Source organism: Oryctolagus cuniculus, chromosome 7, assembly GCF_051225735.1.
Source record: "Oryctolagus cuniculus isolate XC-2025 breed Fujian yellow rabbit chromosome 7, ASM5122573v1, whole genome shotgun sequence".
In the NCBI taxonomy this organism is placed as follows: domain Eukaryota; kingdom Metazoa; phylum Chordata; class Mammalia; order Lagomorpha; family Leporidae; genus Oryctolagus; species Oryctolagus cuniculus.
The window spans coordinates 115,628,786-115,652,225 of record NC_142873.1 but is presented as its reverse complement, the minus strand read 5'-3'; positions in this window follow the sequence as shown (position 1 = coordinate 115,652,225).

The window sequence follows — 23,440 nt, the reverse complement described above, 5'->3', positions numbered from 1 at the left end:
CTCTCTGGGTAACAGCCCTGCCTGGATTCGGGTTTCCAGGTCAGCAACCACAGCACAGTTTGTCTAGATATAGGACACTGTTGTTTAAAGAGTGTTTCTTGGTGTGAAGCCACCTTCCTGTAGCTGGAGCTGAAGTGGTTTAAGGCATCTGCAGAGTTTCCCGGCTCCCACCTTGTCTCCTGTCCGTGTGTCATGAAGTTTGTGTGCAGGCCTTGGGGAGAACACCACCATGCGGCCTCATGTGAAGCCTTTAACAGCCTCTCATTAACCACAAACTTTTGAGCTATGAAGGATCCACCCTAATTCTCCAGTCCACACCCAGCAACCCTGTTGGGTAGGAAGTCAGATATGAGCTTATGCATGTGTGACAAAGGCCTAAGGAGACCTTTGGGTCCAGCATATGCATCTCAAAGTCATCCCGATAACGTTTTGGGGGCAGCCCAGTATTTGCATCCTGCCCTGCTCCTTCTACTCGATAACCCACCAAGTGGGGGTCCCTGCCCCTTCTGCCTGATAACCTTCCAGGTGCAGCCCAGTATCTGTACTTCAAATGCCCTCCCTGCCCTTCTTCTAACGGGGATGGTGCCAGCCAGACTTCCCCTGTCTGATAAACTCCTATCTGAGTTTTCTCCCTGAAATTTTCTATTTAGATCCATAAAGTCTTTTTTTTTTTTTTTCAGGAAGAGATGTGTGAAGACAAAGACCCATCTCCTTAAAAACCCCTGGTCTCAACCGGACTGCGCACTCAGCCCTCTGCCTCTCTGCTGAGCCGGGCAGGTGTAATCTCTCCACTCAATCATGTAACCCCGCTCTCCCTCAGTCCGGGAGACTGGGCACTCTAGTTCTGTCTGGAGAGGTGCCCATCTGTTCTTACGGATGTCCCTTCCCTAATAAACCTTGCTATTTTACTTTCCACTACTCTCTGTCTCACGCCTGAATTCTTGCTTGCGTGAAGACAAGAACCCTGCCATTCACTGGTAACAGCCCCAGGCTACCTACACCATGTTTTCCCACACAACTGCTCACCACTCCTGAATACAGCAGGTGCACACTCCCGTGCCTCTGGACCTTTGTCTCTGCTGTTCCTTCTGCTTCGAAATCCTTTCCAAACCCCTCTTCACCTGTCAAAGCCTAACAGAATGTCTCCTCCTCTCGAAGCTGTCTGCTCTTCTGCCCCTTCCAGCTTTGTGCTTCAGTAACACTTGGCCTGAGCCCTCCCGTAGCCCTCCTCATCAGCCACGGCCATCAGACACACAGCAGTGGAATGGCTGCTAGGCAATGGAGCCTGACAATCCCTGGTTCAAATCACACTCGATCACCTCTTGGCCATGTTTCCTAGGCTTTTCCAAGTCTCCATTTTCTCAGATACATAATGGAGTCAGTTGCATGGAAATAATAATAATACTTGTGTAGCCTTTGTGGGGTGACAGCTAAATATTCCAGCACATGCAAGGTGTTTTGATAGAAGGTATCAGTAGACAATGGCTATTATTGTGCCCAGGCTCTATAATGGAGACTCAATAACTACTCTCAGCTTTATTACTCTCTAGCTGTGCCTTCTTAAAGGCAATTAACTTTTAAAGGAGTAGCACTTTAAGAGGGAAAACTTACCATGAATCAATCAGAAATTGAAAACGAAGGATTACAGTTCTGTGATTGCCTACATATTAATTCTCATTAGTTGCCTATTAAGTCACTTTGCCAGACACGAGCTTTTTAAAGGAGGTTCCAAAGGGAGGAAGAACCTAGGACTGGAGGAGCCCAACAAAATATTGAGGCTCAATAGATGCCAATCACATCCAATGGACAAATCAGCTGTGAATTAGGCCTGGTCTCCCCACCCTCTTCAGGCAAGAAACTAGAATTGAGTGGGAGGAGCTTGAGAGCCAGACGCCCTGCGAGCAGGAATTGAGCCTGCAGAAGAGTAGTTTGCACTCTCAGGAAGCAGGATGGCATTTACCTGGATATGGGAAGTTAGATGGAAAAGGAGAAAGAGTGAGCAGGGGAGAAGGAGAAATTCATGGACATGACAACGCCTGTTTGGGTGTTGGGGGCCTAGCTAAGTGCCTCAGTGTCGGGTTTCTTTCTGCACTTGCCTGTTCGTTCATTCAAGGATCTCCTGAGCATCCACAGTGTGCCGGGCGAAGGAACAGAGCATACACATGAATCAAGCAGAGCCCCTGCCTTCTCGGAGCCCACACTGCTGCGGATGGCAACAGATGACTATTTTCACTCTCTTTGTTTCTATCAACCATTTCCTCCATGGCTCTCGCAGTGGCATGGGAAGTGAGGTTCCCTGGGTAAATGTCAGCCTGGCATTAATATGCTAAGAAGATTAAGAGAGAGAGCTGGGTCTGCCCATGCTTAAGCCAGAGTTTAGAGTGGGGAGCACACGGCACCGAGGTCAAAACCGAGGACTGCAATCCCTCCCCAAGTAGAGGGTCTTAGTTGAGAGCTCTTCTCAGCTCGCTCACGTCAAAAGATTAGGGGGTTGTTTGAAAAAGAGCTTTGCCTTCAGATGTTTGTGGAGAATCCTTTGATTTTGAAATATGTGGAATAAAGGAGATGCAGAGGGGGACATTTTGTGGAGAAGAATTCAAGTGGTGAAGAAAGATCTGCATTTGGTCAGCATCCGGTGGATGCTGGGCAGAGTGGACATCCCCTCGTTTGTTTACAAGAACCCCATCTGTGATCGATGCAGAGCCTCCTGTAACAGAACCATCAGAGGAGATGGCAGGCACCCTCTTGACCCCTGAGTGTGGAAGATACAAAACCAAGAATGCTCATTTTAGGAAAGTGTGATTTTAGAAGAACTAGGCATTACCAGGTGTGATGGGAAAGATTAATCAATTCTGTGCTGAGGAAGCTGATTCACTTACTCATTTATTCACTCCACTTATTCATTCATTCAGTGTTTCTGAAGCATTGTCCATGAAGTAACATGGTGTTAGACACTGGGATATGATGTCAAAGAAAACACCCATAGCTTAGTGGAGATGACAGTCACAGACATCAAGGCTACAGTACAGTCAGTACAATGTGATAGCATCAGGAGAGATATGAAAAAGCTACAACAGCTCATGGGAGGGAAAGTTCACGGAATCAGAAAAGAACCCAGGGCAGGGCTGTGGGGAGGGTCTTTTGGACAGAGGGAAGAGGTACAGTGGTAACTTGACATACAAGTGTTTTAGAAGCCACAGTGCTATAAAATAGGACATAGCTCGCCTATTCCCATGGCCTACCATACATAGCCTCATTTTTGACTTGTAAAAAGCCCATAATTTAAGAACTTATGAAAGGCCACTCCAAATTTCCCCACCAAGTCTTGGGAAAAACAGAGTCCTCAAGTTTCACAGATAAATTAGGACTCTAAACCTGGCTTTGCCCTTCTCTCCTCTGTAACTTTTGGGGCAAGGCATCTCATTTCTCTGAGCCTTAGCATGCTTTTCTATACAACAGGGCTCCAATAGGTGTCCTTCAGTGTTCCTTGCAAGGGTTAAACCAGATCAGGTGCCTGTAGTGCCTAGGACTAATTGCCTGTCCTGCATGTAAGAGAAGATGGCATTTTCTGCCACTGTTGTTATTATCCCTGCTCCTACTATTATATTGAACAAAGATTAAGGTTTTAAGTTAACATCTCTGACTGCAACTGTTTCTGGAAGGAGAGATATATTAGAAGAAGGATTGACCCTCAATAAAAAGGTTTTCAATGTTCTCTATTAGGAATCATGAGCAGTCTGACCTTGTAAAAAATAAAAGGGTCTGAATTCTTTACATCCTGGCTTGGTTCCTAAAGGCAGCTAAAGTGATATTAGAGACAAAGAGAAACATCGCAGGCAAAGGCAGCAGCCTTAATTTCCGAGGTGAATGAGATGGATAGCCCCAGTGCCCAGCGGTAAACCTCTTAGTATTTATGAAACTGAAATTACACCATTCCAATAAAAGGGAAAGTTAAAGAAGGGCGCACTCTACATAATAGCCTCTTGTTAGGCCTTCCTGATTACCTGGGCTGTGTTTTCACGCAAACCAGCAGCACCCAGTGTTTCGGGGCCAGCAGCCAATGGGGGCAGATGGGAACTGTTTATTTAGCCAAATGAAAATTTACACTTAAAAATACCAGTGGTGTTCAGGTTGGAGAAACAATTACCTAGACTCAACATAACAGCTGCAAATTGCATCGGCAGTAAAAGCTAGTGGGGACGCAGCCTGCACTGCTGTGGCCTGACATCAAAGGCAGCCAGCCTTGTTTCTTCATCTGCAGTTTGAACAACATTTCTCTTTGATCTTGGACACCAAGAAGCAGTGTGGGGGAGGCAGGGGAGGCGCCGGTGTGGATGTGTAACACACGCAGCCCACTGCACTTGCCTGGTGGAAATGCCAAGTCAGAACAGGGAAACTCTACTCCAACAAGCAGCTGAAATCTCGAAAAAGAATGAAAACTGGATGATCTCCTCCACTCACTCAATCAGCAAGTCTTTGGGGAGGCAGCCACACGCCCCAGTTGTGCGGGGAGAGTGGAGGGATCGGAGGTGATGGAGTCAGAGACCCTGCTTGACCTTCACCTTCGGTACGACTGCCTGTGGGATCTTGGACACACAGAACTTTCTGCATCTCAGTTTTCTGCTCGAGACCCCTGAGGCTCCTCTTCCCTTGTGTTTACCACTAGCTTTCCAATCAAGAAATGGTGCTTAGGAAATGAACAAATGAATTAACAAAATGAATAAATAAAAGGTGAACAACCTACTGTGTCTCCACTGAGAAAGTTAAGACGATTTCCCATCACATTTTGTAGTGTATAATTTCTAGAGTTACACAACTTATTTTCCTAGAATGGGCATCTCTGGCTTTCTTCTTTTCTACACTAAGATAGGGTCAAGAGGGTGCCAACATTTCCCCCAATTTAATTCTCCCCATCTCCCTCTCTCTTTCCCTTAACAAAACACACAACTTTCTTGAGATGGGCAGCCAGTCCTACCTTCACCTCTGAAGCTCGGTTCCTAATTCTGAACCCCCCAGCACCTGTTCCCTACTCACTCAGAGGGACAACTGACACAAGGGCTGGTACAGATGACTCAGACACGGCCCAGCTGAAGAGTCAAGTGAACAGGAGCCAGCTTCTCTGGCAGGTAGGAAGACAGCTGTGAACAGGTCAAGGGAGCCTTCCTGGAGAAGGTGTCTGTTGAGTAATATGCTGAAAGATGAGTAGAAGTCCTCTAAGTAAGAAACTTAAATAGTGTAGTTGAATAAGTTGAGTTAGTGTTATATTAATTTATGTATATAATATTTATAATTTATATATAAATTTATTATATAAATATAACACTGCTCCTTCAAAGTGTTCCTCCTTAATAGCACTGTTTTCTTTTTAAGATATATTTATTCAGGGGTTGGCGCTGTGGCGCAGTGGGTTAACACCCTGGCCTGAAGCGCCAGCATCCCACATGGGCGCCAGTTCGAGACCCGGCTGCTCTACTTCACATCCAGCTCTCTGCTATGGCTTGAGCCATGTTCTACTGCTATTCCCAAGTCCTTGGGCCCCTTCACCCATGTGAGAGACCTGGAAGAAGCTCCTGGCTCCTGGCTTCAGACTAGTGCAGCTCTGGCCATTGCGACCATCTGGTAAGTGAACGAGCGGATGGAAGACCTCTCTCTCTGTCTCTGTCTGTCTGTCTCTGCCTCTCCTCTCTTTGTGTAACTCTGACTTAAATAAATAATTTTAAAAGCATAAACACAGAAAGAGAGGAGGAGGGTGGTTGGGAGAGAGCTTCCATTGGCTGGCTCTCTCCCTATATGGCTGTAATGACTAGGGCTAGGCCAGGCAGATTCCAGGAGCACAGAACCATACCTGGTCTCCTACAGGGTTGGTAGGGTACTAAGCACCTGGGCCACTTTCTGCTGCCTTCCCAGGTGCATTAAAAGTGAGCTGAATCAGATGTGGAGCAGCCAGGGCTCAAAATGGTGCTCTGATATGGGATACTGGCATCACAAGGGGTGGCCTACCTGTACCAGAGCAGGGAGGCCCCTAATACCTCACACTCTGTTGCATCCTCTCCACAGCCACTCTCCTCAGTGCTTCCAATGGGTATCAACTTCCAACCCACTTCCACCACGGTCTGCAGATACCTTGTTACCAGCAGTCGCGCTACCCTCAACAGTTCCTATTGTAGGGCTGGGAGACAAGGCTGACTCCATCTTCCAATAACGCAGCTCTGGCATGTTTTTTTAAAATACATTTCATTTATTTATTATATTGAAAACATTTTTTTTTAAAAAAAGATGTATTTATTTGAAAGAGTTACAGCGAGAGAGGGAGAGACAGTGAGAGAGGAGAGAGATCTTCCCTCTGCTATTTCACTCCCGCAAAGGGCTGCAATGACCAGGGCTGGGCCAGACCAAAGCCAGGAGCCAGGCGCTTCATCCAGGTCTCCCACCGGGGTGCACAGCTCAAGCACTTGGGACAGCATCTGCTGCTTTCCCAGGTGCATTAACAGGGAGCTGGATCACAAGTGGTGCGGTGTGGACTTGAACAGAATGCTGGCACTGCAGATGGCGGCTTAACCTGCTGTGCCACAGTTCTGGCACCCCTAAACACTCTTTTCAACAAAACATTCTGAGCATTCTGACAACTACCAATCTAGACCTTAGGAGGCACAGCCTCTGCTCTTCTTTCTAGTACAGCCCTCAGCACATCACTGTCCACAGCTGCCCTGGGTGTCCCATTTAGGTTCAGTTTATGTACTCATGGCATTTTGTCCTCCTGATGATGACCATGTGAGCCAGACAGCATTAGCCCCATTTTGTTGGTTATGAAACTGAAACAGAAGGTGTTTGGCGCAGTGGCTATATCCCATGTTGGAGTGCCTGGGTTAAGAGTCCCAGCTCTGCTTCTGATTCTACCTTCCTGTTCATGTGCACAACCTGGGAGGCAACAGATGACGGCTCAAGTACCTAGGTCCTTGCCACCCATGTGGGAGACCCTATTGGCATTCTGGGTTTCTGGCTTCAGGCTGGCCCAGCCCTGGCTGTTGATGCATCTGGGGACTGAACCAGTTGATGGAAAATTGCTGTCTCTGTCTTACTCACACACGCTGTCTTGTTCTCTCACTCTCTCTTGCTCTGCCTTTCAAAGAAATAATGTTTTTAAAAAACAGTGGCCAGGGCCACAAGAGGATTTGGAACCCAAGAGTTTAGGTGAAGAGTGAATCCAAGGGACTAAGAAAAACTAGCCACAAAGCCCAGGCACCGTACCCTCCAGGCACCACTGTGGGGCACAAACACTCTTTGGAGACTGCCTGAGACTGGCGAAGGGTCCTTCTGTAAATGGCTAGGGAAAAGATTACAGGGCACTGGGAAGTCCTCCCCTGGCCCTTTGCTTCTAGATCTGTTGCCTGTCCTCTGCTTGCCCTGTTCCTTGTTGCCAGAGCTCCATCCCCTGGGCTTGTGTCCTGCTCTGACATTAATTAGCTGGTTTCTAGCTAGTGGGAAACAGAGATGGGAGGCGGTGCTGGGTACTCGCTTATCCGAGCCTGGGGCAACAGCACTCAAGCTCTGTGTCCCTGAGGCTAAATCCTCCACTGGAGAGGCCCACTGGGGAGTCCCCAGGGCCACTCTGGCTGCTGGGCTGCAGTGACAACAGCCCTCACTTTGTCTCCCCAGCCTATGGAGAGCAGTAGCTTCCTCTGTCACTAATCTGTGGGCCTGAAGTCTCCGACATGTTTGCGGTTTTTTCATCGTTGTGTAACCAATTCTCTGAACGGAATTTCATCTGTTTTATATTCCTTGAGTGGAGTCTATTTCCCCAATAGGACCCTGACTGATAGAGGCACCTGGCCAACTCTGCAAGCTGTCTCTGGGATATCCTTCCTCGCTCTCTCTTTTGCTTTGGCTTGCAGTTTGTAGACCAGGACTCAAACCCCAGCTCTACCCTCTCTAGGGAAAGCCTGCGTTAAAATCACCCGGCTTCTCTTTAAGTCTCAGCTTCTTCATCACAGGTAAAGGTGGCATGCTGTTCTTAACTACTGCTGGTGTTAAATACCCACTGAACATAAAACATCCAGGCCAGCCCCTGACACAAGTAGGTGTTCAAAAAATGGTCCCTTGTACATCCCTCCCTCATGCCGTTCTCTCACTGTACCTCAATGAGTGCTTTATTTACCTGTCCTTGACATCCACTAGAGGGGGGCTTATTTTAAGAGCTCCTCTAGGACTGCATTCAGTGCAGGATGCAGTACAGGATCTGGGATTTTGCATTTCTATCACTGATGCTGATATGTAAGCCCAAGAACCCTGCTTACATAGCAGCCTCTGCACTAAGGGCTTGCGACTTCCTGTAAAAAGCCTTAGAGAAAGCATGAGAGGCTTTGGGGACCATCAATACCATCTCTGCTGCAACTGCTCAACTCTGCCATCAGAATCTAATCCAGAAAAGCAGGCACTGGGTGAGATTTGGTCCCAGGGCTGGATTTTGCTGACCGCTGCTCTAGACTGTAACTTCTCTTTGAATATAGTCTGTTTCATAGACCTATTTATCTTCATCTTCAGCACAGAGCCACACACACAGTAAAGGCTTGCTGGGGGCTGGCACTGTGGTACAATGGGCTAAGGTGCCTGCTATGACGCTGGCATTCCATATATCCCATACTGGGGCTCCAGTTTGAGTCTTGAATGCTTCACTTCCAGTCCAGCTCCCTGCTAATGTGCCTGGGTAGGCAGCAGATGATGGCCCATGTACTTGGGTACCTACCACCCATGTGGACACCTGGACTGAGTTTCTGCTCCTGGCTTCAGCATAGCCCAGCCCCAGCTATTGCAGCCATTTGAGGAGTGAACCAGTGGATCAAATGTATTTCTGTCTTCTGCATCTCTCCCTCTATCACTCTGCCTTTCAAATAAACAAAACAAAAAGGCTTGCTGTATGACTGAACAGTAGGCTCTATGCTCAACCTCTATTGTGGTATTGGAAGCTCCCAAACTGGTATTAATGAGTGTCAACTATGTCCAGGATGTGTTCTGAGGAGCTGATAGTCCCATTCACTGGAAAAGGTAGATAATACCGTTGAACCCATCTTACAGACATGGCACATGAAGGTTAGCTGGCTCTCGCCATGTCACAAAGGAGCCAAGGTTGAGGGCACGGTAGATTCTGGAGAACTTGATCCCAGTGCCCTTCTCGACCTTTTTTCTAGGCGCTAATACCCCTAGCCATACTGTCATTTCCTAGAGGGGTGGAATCATGACTGTTCTTTTTCTTTTTCCTAATGCTGTCAGACATCATGGATAATGTTAAACACAAATGTGCACTTACCAAAGAACTGCAGATTGATATTTTTAAATATCCTAGGCTCACAAGAAAAACCTATTGAAGTTCTTTGTGTCCTAGTGTATCTAGCTGAGCCTGAAGGTAGCAATTTTCATATCTAAAAATGCCTAAAATGTATTCATGACTTAGCAGTTACACTCATGGAATCAAAGATTCCCAGCAGTATGTAAGTCCCTGGTGGTCCATGGCTGCGTGTCTAGTGCAGACGCAGGCATTTGCTGGTAGATGCTATGTAGATGTTGACAAATAAAAGCAGAAGGTGGGGGTAAGACCATCACTGGGACAGATGCGCTTCCAGGAGATGTGGCTCTGCCCTGACCAGGTGTAGGCCAGCTAGCGTAGTCACCATCATAACCCCTAACTCTCTCATGAGAAAATATGGGCTTTGGACTAGAGCATCACTCAGTTCCTTCAGTTTTAAAATGTCATGGCTTTAAAAAGTAATGATATTATCAAAGAGATTTTGAAAAGCATTGCCCTTAAAGAAAAAGACCTCAAACAACCAGGACTTCAAAATAAATACTATTCTGTGTGGTTGGAGTCCCTGTTTCTGGCAGGATTGTTATTTCCAATGCCTTCTATCGGCACACTATTCCCATTGATTCCTAATTTGTTTCAAATAATCAGGATTATTAAGTGCATACTTGTAAAGTAGGTGTAAACTGATCATCCATAATGGTCATATAGACTTTTCTCACCAATGGCAATGAGAGTCAACACAGATGCTCTATGACAGCCATTACACCTGTGAGTCTGCAAGTATGTGATTTACACATCCATTACTGAGGTCATTAGACATGGGATAGAAGTACTCATTAAGACAATGATACTTTGTCACCATCTCTACTTAATGAGTAAGGAAACCACAAATTGAAATGGTTGGACTCTCCCTCCTGAACACACATCTAGGAGCTAGATCTCTGCTTTCAAGCACAGCGAGAAGCCCGATGCAGAGCGTCAGAAGCTTTTGCCATCTTCAAACATTCCCCAAGTTACAAAGACCTGAAGACAGACAACCAACCATCTCTTCTACTTTCTCCCTGGGCTCCCTGGGTCTGTCTCTTACCAGACACATGGGGCTCAAGGCCTCATTCACAAATGTTAACTGCACCCCTCGTTAGGTTCCAGCCTTCCACACAGATTCACCAGTCCACACCCAAGTAGCAGGTCTTCACCTAGTTCATTTTGCAATTTATTTTTCACTTTTTTTTTTTGACAGGCAGAGTTAGACAGTGAGAGGGAATGAGAGAGAGAGAAAGGTCTTCCTTCTGTTGGTTCATTCCCCAAATGGCCGCTATGGCTGGCGCGCTGTGGCCGGTGGGCTGTGCCAATCTGAAGCCAGGAGCCAGGTGCTTTCTGTGGGTGCAGGGCTCAAGCACTTGGGTCATCCTCCACTGCACTTCCGGGCCAGAGCAGAGAGCTGGACTGGAAGAGGAGCAACCGGGACAGAATCTGGCACCCCAACTGGGACTAGAACCCCGGGTGCCAGCGCTGCAGGTGGAGGACTAGCCTAGTGAGCCGCATCATCAGCCTTATTGTTCACCTCTTCCATTCCCATACTGGGAATGCAGTGCACTTGCTAACATGAAGGCCCCAGGCTCCATCATGAGTGCTTTACATTTATTACTGCACAGGAACCCTATGCTGCAGGTCCTAGTCTCAGTCCCCATTTACAAGTGAGGACACTGAGGCTCAGAGATCCAGTCCAATGTCCCAGGGCACACAGCTGGCAGAATGAAATGACCCCAGCCATCTGCCCAAGAAACGCTGCACTATTAGAAGAAATCCCTGCCCTCAAAGAGCTTCCATCCATGAGAAAGGCAGACAGAAACCACTGATTTTAAGTTAACGGTCTAATCACAATGCAAATAGTGTTGAGAAGAAGAAATTCCAAGAGGCTTGAAAGAAGGTGCCACAGAGGACCTGAAGAGGATGCATAGAGACTGCAGGTGAGGAGGGGCAGGAAGTGCTCAAGGGGCAGCCAGAAGCCTGAGTGATGGAGCCGAATGGAAGCCAGGGGTGGCGTCAGGTGAGTGCAGAAGAGTGACTGAGCTCTGCACTTGTACCATCTCAGTCTCACAGCTGTGATGGGACGGGAGCAGGCTGCTGCCACTGGCTCTATTCTGCAGCCTGGGAAACAGGGTGGAGAACAGAAATGGCAGGGAAGACACTCAGTCAGGAGCTCAAACGTGACCCACCCAGGTCCCTGAGGCCTGGTCCTGGTTCTCTCTCCTTGCTGTCTCCTTCTAGGCATTACCAAAATCAAGTTACACCAGGGACTCTTCTACCTAGGAGAGAATGACACACATATGGAACATCCGCTCTCTCACTGAATGTCATTTCATCGATTGCTCACAATAACACATTTGAGGTTTTGATTCTATTTCACAGTTATGGAAGGAATCGGAGACACTGCTGCCTATGGTCAGCAATGGTACGGGAAGAAGGTAGCTTTCACAGTCTGCTTCCTCCCCTGCACAGCGACAAAGCGATCAGCAGAGGCTGCCACAAAAACCTGAGCAAACAAGGCAAATGAGAGCACCAAAAGGCCATGCTCTTTGCAAATTTCCCACACTCCTTAGCGTGAAGTCATTTCTCCCCACACCTCGCATCTTGCCCCAGCAGTCAGGTCTCAGCGGGAAACAGCCAGGGCACTGAGACTGGGTGATCTGAGGAGAGTGTGATCAAAGACCTGATCACAGAAGTGCAGGGTGGGCAAGCAGAAGACAGCAGGGACAGGAATCGTGGGCTCCATCACCACGCCAGTTCTGAAGGGGCCAGGCCACACAGGGCTTCCCAGACTCTGGGAAGGGTAGGGAGGCGAGGCTGTAGACAGGCCTGCCTGACCAGAGCCAGGACGTGTAGCCCTCAGTGACACCAGGAGGCAGCAGCCAGGGGACACGATGCCCCAGAGCTCACTCTCTTCCACCTGCTGACTTCTACTGATGTGCCCTGGGGGCCAAACTCCACGAGAAATCGGAGGGTGTTAGGAAGTGCACTGTATTCCTGCAGAGTCTGGATGGCAGGGTCCTACCCTCCAGTGCTGGAGAATGTGTCTGTACACAGACATGGGGGCTGCAAAGAGCTCAGGAGCTTAAACTGAGGCCTTGAGGGCAGGGCCGTCATTTGATTCAATTGGTGTCCTTGAACAGAGATTTGCTCACAAACACGTGCAGAAGGAAGCAGATATGAAGACGTGGAGAAGACTGTCCACAAGCCACCAGAGAGGCCTCCAAAGAAACCAACCCTGCCAACATAGTGATCTCACTTTAACTGAATTATTTTAAAACTTTTTATTAATATAAACAACTTTCATATATTTCCTATATACCGATTTAAGAGCATGATACTTTCCACCTACCTCTTCCTCCTCTTATTTTTCTTTTAATTTTTACAATGACATATCTTCAACTTACTTTATAATCATAAGCTTGACCCTCCACTAAATAAAAAATTTGACAAGTAGTAAGTAAAAAAACCATTCTTCCTTAAGAGTGTAGACAAGAGCTGTGAACAACAGTCTTCTGGATCTCCCTCTCCCTCTCCCTCTCCCTCTCCCTCTCCCTCTCCCTCTCCCTCTCCCTCTCCCTCTCCCTCTCCCTCTCTGCCTTTCAAATAAACTAAACTTTAAAAGAAATCGGGTAAATAGTGTCAGCTACCCAATCTGTGGGGGTTTAGCTCAGGCAGCCTGAGAAAACTAAGACAGCAGGGAAGGAAGGCGGCTACCACTGGGCACACAGAGCAGCCTTGAAGGTACAGCCAGGCTGAGAAAGGGGGAGAGGCCTCAGTCACAGGAAGAAACCCAGCACAATTCCCATTGGCCCCCTCAGAAGTGGGCATTCCAAGTTGCCCTAGAGCAATAGCAATAAAACTGGATAAGCTCCAGCTGAGCAACTCTTGTCCACGGCTGTGCTCTTCCCATCCAACCCTGGCAACGCTCCCTTCCTTGACCACTCAGCCCACAATGGGCTCGATCGTGGTCTTCATCCCCAGACGGGCCTTTCTGTGCACTTCCAGCCACAGCTCCTCCATTCCTGGGTGCTGAGGGATGGCCTGGACCAGCCTGGCACCCCTTTACTATACCACTTGGCTGTGAGACAATGAGCATCATGCCAGTAAGAATTGCAACTTTGACTTTTAGACCAAGTAAAGAAAGCTAATAGCTATTGATTACCATCTATGCATCAAGTACTATGTTAAGTGCTTTTGTGTGTTTTAACACTGCCTGATTCAAAGTCAAGGAGCCAGGAAAAATTATTATTAACTGTGTATTCAGCATTTACTCTGTGCCAGGCATGGGTGAGAGCAAGATACTTAACATTTTGTTCATTTATATGGCACAGGCACCAAGAAATACATCAGCTCCAATGCCAGCCATGAACACAGGGATGACTGGGCTTACTCCCGTGATCCAGATCAACTTGTGCCAAGCACTGGACTAAAGGACATCTCAGGAACTGTTCTATCGAAGGTCACACAGAAATTCTTAGTGGCCTGGTAACTCACATCCAGGATGGGCTCAATACAATTTTTGCTTAAGATTTATTCATGTGTTTATTTGAAAGCAGAGTGACAGAAAAAGAAAGGGAGAGACAGAGAAGTCTTTTGTCTGCTGATTCACTCCCCAGATGGCCGCAGGGCCTGAGGCTGTTCTGGGTCAGTCAAGAGCCAGAAACTGCATCCAGGTCATCCATGTGGATGACAGGGGCCCGAGTACTTGGCCTCTCATCTGCTGCTTTCCCAGATGCATTAGCAGGGAGAGTGATGAGAAGTGGAGCAGCCAGGACTTGAACTGGTACTCTGATATTGGGTGCCAGGGTTGCAGGCAGTGGTTTAATCTGCTGTGCCGCAACACCAACCCCAAGGTATTTATTTTCAACACTCACAATCACTCTTATCAGGCCACCCATGCACGTGAAGTCCCTTTCCTTCAGAGAACCACAGGCTTGCATCTTCCAGCTTCTGCTCCAGCATCATCTCAGCATTTCCTTCCATTTAAAGTCAAACCCTGGGGATGGGCACCTGGCCAGCGGTTGTCACTTGGGAAACCTGCAACCCATATTGGAGTGCCTAGGTTCAAGTCCTGGTTATATTTTGGATTCCAGTTTCCAGGTAATGGAAATCCTATGAGGCAGCAGGTGATGATTCAAGCATTTGGGTCCCTGCCATCCACATGGGAGACCTGGACTGAGTTTCTGGCTCCTGACTTCAGCCTTGCCCAGCCCTGGCTATTTTGGGCACTTAGGGAGTGAACCAGTGGATGGGAAATTCTCTTTCTCCCCCTCTCCACTGCCTTTCAAGTAAATAAAATTAATAAAATTAAAACCAATGTTCTCACCATTATTCCAGCTCCTTTCCAAACTTTTCCTGGTAGCTCGTTTTAATGGTTTTATTGTGGTAAAATAGAAGCAACATAAAATATATCCTTTTAACCAACTCTAAGTACACAATTCATGGCATTAAGTATATTTACAATATCCTGAAACCATCACTGCTATGCATTTCCAGAATTTTTCCATCTTCCCAAAATTAACTCCCTATTTCTTCTCACTCAAGTCCTGGCAACCACCACGGCTATTCTAGTCTCTCAGTCTGTGAGTCTGCTGATCCTGGAGAGATCATATAAATGAAGTCTGATAACATTGGTCCTTCTCTATCTGGCTTCTTTCATTTAGCATCATTTCTTCAAGGTTTGTCCACATTGTTGCATGCGCCAGAACTTGCTTTTTGAAGCTGAATCATCTTTCACTGCACATAGATCCCACTGTGTTTATTTGTTCATCCATCAGTGGACACTTGGGTTATTTCCACCTTCTGGCTATTGTGGGTAATGCTGCTAGGGAAGTGTTTATACAACTGCCTGTTTAAGCTCCTGTTTCCAATTATTTGGGGTATGTACCTGGAAGTAGAATTACTGGATCATACAGTAATTCTGTTTCTCTTTTTGAGGTCCTGCCAAAGTGTTTTCTATTTTTTTTTTTTTATTTTGATGTTGAGAGGACCAATTTAAGAGGAAGGTTCAATTAACACTTAAGATAACTTTAAAATACATAAAACTGACAAGATTAAATAGACAAATAGATTGTAATATTCTCTTCCAGTAACTGGTAAGGCACTCTTAAATGGCTCAAATGGCTAACATCAATATTGAAGATTTCTATCTCTACCATACTGATAACTGTATACTGTAGGTTTTACTGTTATATTTGGATTATTAAATGTCAATACGCACCAGGATGTAAGCAGCGAGGTTTTTCTCTGTTTGGTTCACTGCTATTCCCCATACCTAGAATACGTCTGGCACAAAGTAGGTATACAACAAATATTCATTGAATGAATGCACGCATTTGGCGTGGACCCAGGCCTTTAGATCAGGGGTCCTAAGGTCCAAATGGGTATTCAAAGCATCACATCCAAAGGGGAGAAAAGGCTAAGGTCAAGGAAGGAAATGAGAGTTCAAAGCAGGGAGAGGAGGCAGTGGTGGGTGTGAGTGAGGCTACAAACAGGAAACGCCATTATCAGGGTCAGTTGCAAAAGGGACTTAGTCCATGTGAAGAGAGGCATTCAGGATAAAATGAAGTGAATGATGCAGGCCAGAGAGTGAGAACCATACAGGCGTAGGTAAACAAGGAGTGAGGGGGCCTTATCCAATTTAAAAAAGCATGGAAGTGCCTAAGCAATGTTATGAACTTGTGGTCCAAGGCAGAGACTGGCATCTATAAAGCATTAACAAGTATTCGTTAGTTGGTTGATTTTTAATCCCAACTTGTCACTGACTCAACAAATGACTTAAGGCAAGTTACTTCCCTGTATACAATTTTATCTGCAAATATAGTAGAAAAAGATTACCCAATGAATTAATTTTTTTTTAAACTATAGGAGCTCCCCTCCTCCTAATCCCAAATAGAACTGCCACAATAGCAAAAGGCATTTTGGGAGAGGACTGGAGGCCTAAAGCTCCACCCCTCATACCACAGTGAGTAGCAGTTGGCTCCTCCACGAACGTGGGAGTCTGCAGAAAACTCTGAGGGCTGTTGGGTCATCTGACCCTTGAGGTTCATTCCAGCGCAGACACACATCCCCACCGTACTTGCCAAAGGCCCTTCAACTCAGCAGTAGCAGACACTCCAAACTTAGCATTTGGCTGATACTCTTCTGAGTACTCATCATGTATTAATGTACTCCGTTCCCAACTCAAAGAAGGGAACATGGAGCCACATATAATTAAGTAATCTCTCCAAGGATACATAGGTAGTAAGGTGTGGAGTCTGAAGCCAAACCTCATGAAGGTCCCCAAGGCCCTCACCCTTGACCCACAACAGTGTCCCTCCTTCCACTGTGACCGCACAGTATACACATGGGTTCTGTTGAATGGGATTCAGGAAGGGGTGGTTTGATGGGGTGACGATGAACGGGGAAGAGCACGTGGTCAAGCTGGATGCCAGAGAGCACATGGCTCTCTAGATGGAGAGCAGCTGAAGAATGACACCAGCTGCTGGGGTAGAAACACCAGGAGCCACACGGTTGCCTTCCCCATGGTCCTAGAATCATGAGGCGGCCTCTCCTGGCCCCATAGTTTCAATCCAGACATGATGGTCCCATGCCAGTAGTGACTTGAAGTCCTTACACCAAAACTCTCCTCATTTCTAGATGCTTCCCAGAGGGTGAGTGATGACTCTGGCCGACAGCTACTGGCCATCAATCCATAAACTCAGGAAACACTGTCTGGATACTTCCATGGGCCTCCTAGCACCTCAGAGTCTGGGAGGGGGAAGGGGAGACACGATGTATATACCAAGCTATCATTCAAGACCTCATTTGCATTTGATACATGGTAGGCCCTCTAGTACATTTCATCTAATGTAGTACAAAATGAAATGCTGACCGAGAACAAAATGAAATACCTTCAAAGGCTAGAGTTCATCTTGCATCAAAAGTAAGTCACTAAATCAGCTGAAAACACAGTATGAAAATATTAGAACCTAAAAAGACCAATAATTATCTTATCCAAGGGGTGAAAAAACCATTTTCTGTTAAGGGTTTGAGTATAAATATTTAAAATTTTGTAGGCCATACCGTCTTTGTTGTAGCTATCCAATCTCTGGCCTTCTATCACAAAGGTAGCCATAAACCATATTTAAATGAATGAGTATGTGGCCTGCTAAAAATTTATGAAAACATTTAAATAGATGTTCAATATTTAAATAAATCTTGAACCAATGTTACTGATTTGTTTTTCTTTTGCCTCAGGCTCCAATATGGCTTTATACAGCACCATTACTGATTTTGACCATCACTTTAATTTTTGGAACATGTGGCATCACTTCTGATTTTTTAAAAATATTGCATTAAAATATTACAGTGCTTCCACATCTGTGGGTTCTGCATCTTCAGATTCACACAAGTATAGATGAAAAAATTTTTAAAATGTCTACTGAAAATGTTCAGATTTTCTTTGTCATTATTCCCTAAACAATGCAATATGACCCACAATTACATAGTATTTACCTTGTGTTAGGTACTATAAGTAATGTAAAATAGAGATGATGTAAAGAACACGAAAGGATTTGTAGGTTTTTTTTAAAACTTTTATTTAATGAATATAAATTTCCAAAGTACAGCTTATGGACTACAATGGCTTCCCCCCCATAACGTCCCTCCCACCCACAACCCTCCCCTTTCCCACTCCCTCTCCCCTTCCATTCACATCAAGATTCATTTTCGTTTCTCTTTATATACAGAAGATCAGTTTAGCATACATTAAGTAAAGATTTCAACAGTTTGCTCCCACACAGGATTTGTAGGTTCTACACAGATACAATGCCATTTTAGGTAAAGGCCTTGAGCATCTATGGACTTTAAGGGGTATCTTAGAGGCTGTACAGGAACCAGTCCCTCATGGGTGAAGAGGGACAACTGTACTTGTCTTGGTTATTGAATTTGTGCCTTGTTCAAGTTCAGGGCCTGCCTTTTGCCCTTACCCTCTGCCCGATCTATGTCTCCATTGGACCAGTCACTTTATCCCTCTCCAATGGCACCACTTATCAAACTGATTCCCAATCACTTAGTGCTATATTCTCTAACTGAGGGTTATATCTTGGATCATTTACCCTCACTTGACCTCCCACTTGGGAGCAAGAACAAACCCCTTTCCATTTCCATGGCATGCAGTGGCACCTTCAGAGCCTTTGCAGGATCACCTTCTGCTCCAAGAAGTGTTTCCCACAAATACTTCCAATGAAGCAGACCTCTGCCTCGGGAGCATTCTCCAGCGGCTACTTAGAAACCGCCCTTGTTTCATCTCATACATAGAGTGGTGCACTAGGTACAGAGAAGCAAATGCAACAGAGAAATTTCCTTACCAGGCTGTGAACCCTTGGTGGCAAAGGACCTCCAACCCCCAATCTCCAGCACACCAGGAACCCCAATAAAGTATTTGTCAAGTTGAATAGCACAGGTCATTTCATCTCACTGGTCAGAGTTCAGATGACGAAGACAGGAATGGACATGCTCAAGGTTGGTTTCAAGCACTTAGAATGAGAGAAAAAGCAGTGCTATTTTGTGGATTTTACTGGTCGAAATGGAATCCCTGGGAAAATTGCCAATGTGGGCACTGTGGATAGCACTGGACTCAGAAAACAGAGTAATCACCACTCGCACCTTAACTAACTGGTCTTCTGCAGGAGTATCCATATGTTTCCCCCATTTTTGATTTCTAGCTTTCTTCACTTCCACAGGAAGTAAGACAGCCAATTCAGAAATAAATTACCAGTCTGAGCTAAACCCCCATTTCCCAAATCCCGAGCTTTCCGTTAACCCATTTATTTAATTTCTCTTAACATATTTAAATCCATTGGAGGGAATTATGAGGGAGACAGATGAGACAGGTCGCAACATTTGTATGCACATTAAAATAAAAAAATTAAATGAAAGATTAATAGGGCAGACAGGTAACCATGTAACATGATTTTACTTTGAAGCAATTTACTTCCATTCAAACTGTGATAAATAACCACCAAGTGAAATAATAATTACCCATTTCTTGGTGTCGAATGGGATGTGAAAATTATTCTCTGAAGTAACAACAACCCACGGACTTCAGAAAGGGAATGTCGTACATTCAATAAAGCTACAAAGCATGACCCCAAAAGAAATTGAATTGGCCTGTGCGTATTCCCATTGCTATGTCTGAAAAGTACGTCCTCACCCTCCAAGGCAAACTTGCCTTTCTGTTTGATAAAGTCTTGTGATTTGCAACCACAAAACTCAGAAGACTCCATAAATTTTGTGCTTTCTGTCACTCCCTCGTGAAATCAAGCCCTGAAAAAGATGGCTGCGGAAGAAAGGCAGAGTCTGAAGGTCGGGGACCATTCTCAGTCTGGGTGGTTAGCAGTGGCCATTTCTAAATGCCCCTGGGCTTAAGAATAATTGCATGCACTTCAAAATTAGGTCTTGCTCAGTTAAAAAACACCGCCCTGTCTGTAACAGTCTCGACATACATCCGAAGGGTCTTCTTGGCGGGAGCATCACCATAAGGGCACCCACTGCTGTAGGACCCCATGTGCTGGGGGCATGCGCCGTTGTTTCACATCTAAAACACTGTCAATGGGAATTCTAGCAGGCAAAGGGACTCTGACTGGGGAAAGGGGAGGGGAAAAAGAACCACTGGATTAAAAGCAAGACTTGATTTCTAGTCTTGGATTGGTTCCTTCCAGCCACTCAAATCCAGTTAGTTCACAGAAGCACCTCTGAATCTTAGTTTCCTTATCTATAAAACAGGGATGATGGGACATAACTACAGCAACCCCACTGGAAACTGTAAAGTGTTGCAAAAATGTACTTCAAATTCACAAAGTGTTTTTTTAAACACTAAGGCTGTGCAAGGCACTCAGGAGCAGTGGGGAAAGGAAACAAACAGTCCCCACTTTAAGCAACTGTCTAGGGAGGAGGAAATAGTACTTTTTATTTTTTATTTTTTTATTTGACAGGTAGAGTTATAGACAGTGAGAGAGAGACAGAGAGAAAGGTCTTCCTTCCGTTGGTTCACTCCCCAAACGGCCACTATAGCTGGCGCTGCACCAATCAGAAGCCAGGAGCCAGATGCTTCTTCCTGGTCTCCCATGTGGGTGCAGGGGCCCAAGCACTTGGGCCATCCTCCACTGCCTTCTCGGGCCACAGCAGAGAGCTGGACTGGAAGAAGAGCAACAGGGACTAGAACCTGGCACCCATATGGGATGCCAGCACCGCAGGCAGAGGATTAACCAAGTGAGCCACAGCACCAGCCCCAAAGAGGAAATAGTATTATGTGTATACAACTCATCACAGCAAGGCTACTCTGAACCTCTTTCATTTCTTGCCAAGGCCACCTAAGTCATCTTGTTATTCATACATGAACTTAAATTTCATGCAGCATTTACAATGGACCAAGCACTGGAGAAACAGAGATGGAACATAAAATCCCCTGCCTTTGAGGAGTCTGAAGTCCATCAAAGACCATAACTTTGCAATCTGAAAGCACTTTTCTATCTTCAAACTATTTTGAGTGGGTATTACTAGACCCATTTTAAAGATGAGAAACTGAGGAGTGAGAAAAATGAAGTGACTTGCAACCCCAGGGAGCTTTCAGGAACAGGGGAAACACTGACTTTGTGGATTTATGATTTAATGCAGTGATCCTCCTCATATGTCACGGGTGTCTCCCAGGAGAGAGCCCAGCCTGAAATCATGACCCCACCTAGCTTGTATGTTCTTTTCTCTGTAGATCGGATCTTGGTCTCTATCTACTCCATTACTCTCTAGGGTCCAGTTGAAATAAATTTCCTTCCTCCTTCCCTTCCATCCCAAGTACTTATTGATCATCTGCATCCACTAGGTGCTAGGTATTGTCTGGAATGTGAACATTAGGAGGTGCTAAAGACACAGTCCCTGTGCCCTGGAGTTCAGTCCCTAGTGGGAGGCCTACAAAAGTACCCAGATCATTTCAGTATGACGGAACATGTGCTGGGAGAGCAGAGATACAGGATGCAGTAACAGGACAGAAGAGGGAATCTAATCGAGTATTTAGGAAGTCTGGGAGGGTTTCATAGAAGAGCAACAGCCCAGAAGGAAACTTGATGGGTCTTTGGCCAAGCAAAAGGGAAAGTTATCAGATTTAAAGTAGAGGGAACCAAATGAGCAAAGCCTTAAAGGAAAGCAGGAGGGAGTCCATGGTTTGCTTCTGGAGGCCAGACTGTGGACGACAGCAAGAGATGAGGGAGAGAGAAAGTTACTGTTGTGGAGAACTCGTGAGCTAGACCGTGCCAGAGCACTGGTGCTGGGAGCAGCAGGGACCCCTGGAGAGGCTTCCAGTAGAAGGTAATACTGTCATATTTGAGCTTCAGCAAAACAGCTCTGAGAGTGACTCTAACAGAGGAGAGTGAAGTCAGGGAGACCCACTGTAAGGAGAGCTGTGCTGTCACAGGTGTGAGATGATGGGGAATTTGTAATAACACAGTAGCGGTGGCAACAGACAGAACTGAGAGATACCAGCCTTAGAGTTGTTTGGTATTTTCTTTTTTTTTTTTTTAAAGATTCATTTATTTATTTGAAAGACAAAGTTAGGGGTGGGGAAGGAAGGAGGGAGAGGGAGAGAGGGAGAGAATTTTCTTCCATCTGCTGATTCATTTTGATTCATTCCCCAAATGGCTGCAATGGCCAGGCTGAAGCCAGGAGCCAGGAACTTCATCAGGTCTCCCTCATGGGTACAGGGGCCCAAGGACTTGGACCATCCTCTACTGCTTTTCCAGGCACAGCAGCAGGGAGTTGGACTGGAAGTGGAACAGCCAGGACTTGAACCAGTGCCCAGATGGGATGCCAGTGTCACAGGCAGCAGTTTTACCTGCTATACCACAATGCCAGCCCCTTGGTTGTTATTTTCAATGTCTGCTTGAATCACCACTGAATGAGCCACCATTGGACACCATATCATGAACAAAACTAGCAATAGTAATAACGGTTCTGTATGGTAAAATCAGGCACAGGGCTACCACATTTCAGAAGGGAAACAACTCAATGATGCTGGCTCAGTTATGGCCCTTATTTGACAAGTGTAGATTCCTATGACCTCCTGGAGCCATACTAAACCCACATCTTCAAAGGTAGTTCTCAGGAATGTGCATTTAGATCCAGTGATTTATATGTGCTTTATTTATTTTTTTTTGTTAGGTTTTATTTATTTATTTGATAGGTAGAGTTACAGACAGTGAGAGGGAGAGACAGAGAGAAAGGTCTTCCCTCCACTGGTTCACTGCCCAAATGGCGTCAACGGCTGGAGCTGCACCGATCCAAAGCCAGAAGCCAGGAGTTTTTACCGGGTCTCCCACATGGGCGCAGGGGCCCAAGGACTTGGGCCATCTTCCACTGCTCTCCCAGGCCACAGCAGAGAGCTGGACCGGAAGAGGAGCAGCTGGGACCAGAACCAGCACCCATATGGGATGCCGGCGCTTCAGGCCAGGGTATTAACCCGCTGCGCCACAGCGCCAGCCCCCTAGATATGCTTTAAATTTTTGGAGCCACAGCTGTGAACTTCAAAGCATGAGATATTTTTATTCTGGGGAATGGTTTCAATTAATGAAAAAAAATAATTTCAATTCCAAAAATAACAAGTTCAATTAACCCGGGCTGCCTTATGCTTAATGACATACAAATGCCCCAAATAGTATAAAATACCCCAGTGACAAGTACACATAACATATTTAGCTAACAGGCACTCTTAAGTAGAGATACTGATTTAAAGAAAGGTATCTTTGGTGGCACCAAATGGAACAGACTTGAGATACAGAGGACCATCTGCATAGAGGATGACAAACCTAGGACTCAAGCACAGCTTGGCATGTGGTCAGACTGTAGAAACCTGGAATTGAAGGGACCTGAGAAACTATCAAGTCCAAGGTTTCTCAAAGCATGTTCCAGAGACACCAGGATCTTTTTCTTTTAATTTATTAAAGATTTGTTTATTTATTTGAAAGGCAGAGTTAGAAAATGACAGAGAGAAAGGGAAACAGAGAGGGAGGGAGATTTTTCATCTGCTGGTTCACTTCCCAAATGGCCTCAACAGCCTGGGATGGACCAGGCCAAAACCAG